We start from the raw sequence: 5,690 nt of genomic DNA, 5'->3' as shown, positions 1-5,690 counted from the left end.
TCTCACATAGAAGACTATGATATGCACAATAGTAGGTCATTTGGAAGTTGAAAAAAATTAATTGTATAATTTGTTGCATAGGAAATGTGAATTATGATAAAAAAGTGAACCATTTTGGAATGTTTCCTGGAAAAGGTCATATTGTAACAAAATCAATGTACAGAAAGAACTATTTCAAATACTTTCTTAAGGAAGGTCTAGGCACAATTAAAAGAACACCAGAAACAAGAATAAGAACACTGAATTTCATCTAAGTTGATAAACAGTGCAGTGTTTTTATGAAAAACAGATAGTTTGAAATGAAGACTTTTGTCATCAGCTGTCTTTTCAGTTGAGAGTTTTTTTTTTTTTAGTCAGGGGAAATTATGAACACAGTCCCCCACTACCACAAATTATGCAGTTCAGTTTCCCACATATGGAGAAATCACAGTGGTCAGCACACCTGGAGTGCAATGGATAGCCTTTCCCTGGGGAGACCACATTTGTGACCATGGTATCTCCCCTGCCAAGTAAGTATTCTTCTAGGTAATTGTATAGGGTTTTGTGACTGTTAACTTCTTTTTTTTTTTATTTATTCCCTTTTTCTACCCTTGTTGATTTATTGTTGTAGTTATTATTGTTGTTGTTGTTGGATAGGACAGAGAGAAATGGAGGGAGGAGGGTAAGACAGAGAGGGGGAAAGAAAGATAGACCCCTGCAGACCTGCTTCACCACTTGTGAAGTAACCCCCTGCAGGTGAGAAGCCGGGGGCTTGAACAGAGATCCTTAGCAGATCCTTTTATTTTGTGCCACCTGCACTTAACCCACTGTGCTACCACCCGATTCTCAACTGTTAATTTCTAAACGCTTGTATGAGGTGATGGTGGCAAAGCATGAAGAAAAAGAAATAAATTTTCATGATATGTATTTTGTATTTTATGGCTCAGATGGAGATTTCTGCAAGTAAGGGCAGAATTTGAAGTCCCAACTTGTTCCTTTCTGATCACTGATTTTGCACAAATCCCCTGACCTCTCAGGGTCTCAGGATTCTGTTCTCTGTATCAAACCCTTGCACTGACTGCTTCTGAGACCTTATTCTATAGATTCACATTCTGGATCATGGTGAAAATATTTTTGAAGTCACTGGCCACTAGGGTAAACTCAGAGGATCTGTTAAGAATGTGTGTGTGTGTGTGTGTGTGTGTGTGTGTGTGTGTGTGTGTGTGTGTGTGTGTGTGTGTGTGTGTCTGTGTGTGTGTGTGTGTGTCTGTGTCTGTGTGTGTCTGTGTGTGTCTGTGTCTGTGTCTGTGTGTGTGTTTCTGTGTAATAAGAAGCACATCTATACATTGGACCAGGTAGTTCTACTTACTCTGGAGAAATCTGACATACTCCCACGCCAAAGATGAAGTGCAAATTTCTGGTTTTATTTATTTATTTACTTATTATTTTATTTTTGCCTCCAGGGTTATCACTGCAGCTTAGTGCCAGCACTACGAATCCACTGCTCCTGGAGGCATTTTTTAAATTATTATTATTACGACAGAGAGAAATTGAGAGAAGAGGGGGAGATAGAGAGGAGGAGAGAAATACAGACACCTGCAAACCTGCTTCACTGCTTGTGAAGTGACCCCCTCCCTGCAGGTGGGGAGCTGGGGGCTCGAACCAGAATTCTTGCACGGGTCCTTGCTCTTCATACTATGTGAGCTTAACCTAGTATACCACTGCTGACCCCCTCTGCTTCTTTTCTTTCTTTTTTTCCTTCTTTTTTTTTTACACATTCTTGAAAAGGCTCATACTTCCATGGGAAACAACAGTAGCAAAATTTTTGAGAAAGTACCGGGAGAATTTAATGTGGTAGTAAGTGCGTTTCCTGCCAGCACCCCTTGATGAACTGCATCATTGGAGATACAGTATGTACAGCATGGTGGCTACTGAGAGCTAAGCCAGTGCTTCAGCTGCAGGTAGGGACTAACACCCAGAGTTACTGCCCTAAATTTGCATGTTAATGGGAAACACTTGTTGTAAAAGGTTCACTGGATCCTGATAAAATAAAGATTGAGGATTCTGGGTTGTTGATCACCAGTGTCTGTTATTGCAGGACAGAATGTACCTACAGGTTCACAGTGCTGTAAAGGAAACCAAGAATGTCACAAATGTGAACACCGGTCTACAGGGAAAAAGAAAAGTATCACGTAAATAGCTCTGAGGTGGGAAGCAGAGGGATGGGTCCCTGGGGGCAGATAGGGCATGGGTCTCAGAAGGTAAAAGGAGTGTGGACTAGGAGAGCACTTCATTTTATGTCAAATATGCTATTTCTGATCTCTCTCTCTCTTTCTCTCTCTCTCTCCCTCTCTCTCCCTCACTCTCTCTCTCTCTCTCTCTGTGTGTGTGTGTGTGTGTGCGCACAGAAAGAGAAATGCATGGGAAAAGGGAGGGAAAGAACACTTTAAAATGACAAGATAATAAGCATCTAAAATATTTAATTACTACACATCTTCTGAGTTTGGAAAACTGCAGGCTGTGGCTCATCAGTTGTTGGCAAAGTCATTTTAGTCATGTAGAGTCTCTTAAGTTGGGGTCTATGGTAATGAATATGGATGACCCTCCTCCCAAGGGTAGGACTGTATTCTAGTACAGTTGGACTTCTCTGCAATCCTATGAGCTTTGTTTTACACATTTAAAAACATCACTTCAAGAAAGAATACATAAACCTCATCACCTTGAATAGAAATGGCACAAGCATGGGGGCTGGGCAGTGGCTAAGTGAGTAAAGCGCACATAGCTCAAAGTGCAAGGGCTTGTGTAACCATGGGTTCCAGCCCCCAGCAACCCCTGTAGGGGGTCGCTTCACAAGCGGTGAAGCAGGTCTGCAGGTGTCTTTCTCTCCTCCTCTGTCTCCCCCTCCTCTCTCGATTTCTCTCAGTCCTATCCAAGAGCAACAACAGCTATGAAAACAATAATAACTACAACAAGGGCAACAAAATGGGAAAAATGGCCTCCAGGAGCAGTGGATTCATAGTGCAGGCACCGAGGCCCCTGGAGGCAAAAAAAAAAAAAAAAATTAAAAAAGGAAAAAAAAAATGGTACACACAAGTATAGTTTAAACCCTGTAAGTCAAAAAGATAATTTTGAAAAGGTTATTATGATCAACTAGGTTAAAAAGAAATAAAAGAATTTGAGTCTCACATATAATAAAAATGAGGACTCTTTTGTTTCTGAACTTTTGTTTCAAATGCACAAATTTCTGGGCGTAAAAATATATGTGTTTCCTTATATACCTTTCTCTCTATCTATCTCTTCTCTCTCTCCATCCCCCCCTCTCTCTTTCTCTTTCTTTCTTTCTCTTTCTTTTCCTCCAGGGTTATCACTGGGGCTCAGTGCCTGCACTGGGATGCATTGGATCGACCTTCTCGTGGTGCATCCCGTGAGTACCCATTCATTGGGGAAACTGACGATCCTTCCTAACTGACTGAATCCACATGGTTCCCAGTCACTTTCAAAGCCAGCAACAAGCAGCTCCTGACAGCTTTCAACCTGACCTGTTGACTGGCTATGGAAGAAGGGCAAACGCTAGAAGAAGAAGAAGTGCCTGCACTATGAATCCACTGCTTTTGGAGGTTTTTCCCTTTTGTTGCCCTTGTTGTTTAACGTTGTTGTGGTTGTTATCATTGTTGTTTTTGCTGTCGTTGTTGGATAGGACAGAGAGAGGGAGAGAAAGACACCTGTAGACCTGCTTCACTGGTTGCGAAGCAACCCCCCTGCTGGTGGGAAGCTGGGGGCTCAAACCAGGATCCTTGCACTGATTCTTGTGCTTTGCACCAAGTGCACTTAACCCACTGCCCAGCCCATATACATATTTCTAACAATAAAACATAGTGAAAATGATAATCACTGATCTATAGTTTTCTTGACAACTGAGAAAAATTTGGAACTCCACTTTATAATTATGAGCTTGAAATAATCATAAATTATATTTTGGACCAGAAGGCTTTGCTCTTATGTGGACGGTTAATGGTAGACACTTCTCTTAGCCACATTCTCACCAACCTCTCAGCTGGTGGAGACACATGAGCCTGATTACAATCTCTAAATTGAGGGCTACTTCTCTTCTTTCCCTCTCTGCTTTACTGAGGACTGAGATTATCTGAAGTGAAAACACCTTTTAGAACACAAGTTGATTTTTGTGGCTACAAGACTCCAGGATGTGTTAGGAGAGGTTCTGTTTCCTGAGAAGTGTGTGTGTCTTCCTGTTTTCTCTGTCAAGAAGTTTGATTTTGTGATTTTGTCAAATCAGCAAGGCCACCTGAAAAAAAAAAATAGAGAGACTATCTCCCAGCTGAAGGTGACAGCAAAAGGACACAAAGTGAAGAAAAGAGAAATCAAGGGGCCTAGAGGTGACATGTAGCCAATGTTCAGAAATGGGTAGGGTCATGAAAGAGAGACAAGCTAGGAGGAAATAATGTGGATGAGGCAAGTGGCCAGGCCTGCTGAGCTGTGAGTGTAGTGAGAAGCTATCACCCTGGTAAGTTAGTCCCCTGCTGGGTTCACAGCACCAAGGATGGTGATTCAAAGAAAAAAAAAAAAAAGCAGTTCAGTAAGAAAAAGCAAGGAAGACAAATTCTGGGGCAAGACTATCCTGTTATTAGATTTGAACTAATTCAGAGGTAAGGTGTCCCTTATTAGTTCAACACTTCTGTTGCTAACTTATTATCATTATTTTAAAAGTAAAAGTATTTACTTGGTTAATTAAACAGTGTAAGCGTCACTAGACCAGGAGGCACTTCATACTGCTCTTTCCTTTCATCATCATAAGAGTTATATATGGCATAATATATAATTATTTAAAGAATGCTAATTGTCAGTGGATAAGTGATAGTCATAGTATGTGTGCAGTTGTTTGTTTGTTTTTGTCACTAGGTTATGATTGTGGCTCCATGCCTGCATCACTACTGCCCTGTTACTGGTGTTTTCCCCGCTCCCATTTTTTATAGAGGAGAGAGAGAAAGAGAGAAACAAAAATAGAGATAGCAAGAAGGGGAGGGAAAGAAAGTGAGAAAGAGAGAGAAAAAGAAAGAAAAGAGAAACACCTACAGCATGTCTCTATTGCTTGTAGAGCTTCTCTTCTGTAGCTGGGAATTAGGGGCTTGAACCCAAGGTACTTTTTTAAATCTTTATTTATTTATTGGATAGAGACAGCCAGAAATTGAGAGCGGAGGAGAGAGTTAGAGAAGGAGAGAGACAGAGAAACACTTGTAACACTGCTTCACCACTCACAAAACTTTCTCCCTACAAGTGGAGACTGGGGGCTCAAACCTGGGTCCTTTTGTGTTATAACATGTGCACTCAACCAGGTGCACCACCACCCACCCTCTGACTTCAGGTCTTCACACAGTATTGTGTGTACTCTATGGGATGAGACACCACCTGGTCCTTACACAATACTTAATAGTTTAGAAATAAATTTCATGGATATCATCTCATATAATCATCATACAATCTCAATCAGTATAACCTATAGCATTCTTATTATGAGGACACTAGTTTAATTCTACTGGATGAGAAATATTTGGGATTTTAAACAATACTCTCTGATGCCAAAGCCAATATAACTCTTTGCCTGTACTGGAATTATAAATTTAATGTAAATGCTTTTTAAATTTAAGTAACTAAGGGCAGGGGTAGATAGCATAATAATTATGCAAAGAGACTCT

General features: G+C 40.8%; 1 non-coding gene across 1 annotated transcript; it reads right to left on the bottom strand.

Annotated features, from left to right (window-relative positions):
- Nucleotides 1-354: 354 nt before the first annotated feature.
- LOC132540515 (U1 spliceosomal RNA) lies at nt 355-517 on the bottom strand. Its single transcript, XR_009551725.1, has one exon. It is a non-coding gene; the product is annotated as a U1 spliceosomal RNA (small nuclear RNA).
- Between the last annotated feature and the right edge of the window lie 5,173 nt (nt 518-5,690).

This window comes from Erinaceus europaeus, chromosome 9, assembly GCF_950295315.1.
Source record: "Erinaceus europaeus chromosome 9, mEriEur2.1, whole genome shotgun sequence".
NCBI lineage: Eukaryota > Metazoa > Chordata > Mammalia > Eulipotyphla > Erinaceidae > Erinaceus > Erinaceus europaeus.
The sequence above is the reverse complement of the archived record's forward strand: the minus strand, read 5'-3'. Positions and strand labels throughout refer to the sequence as shown.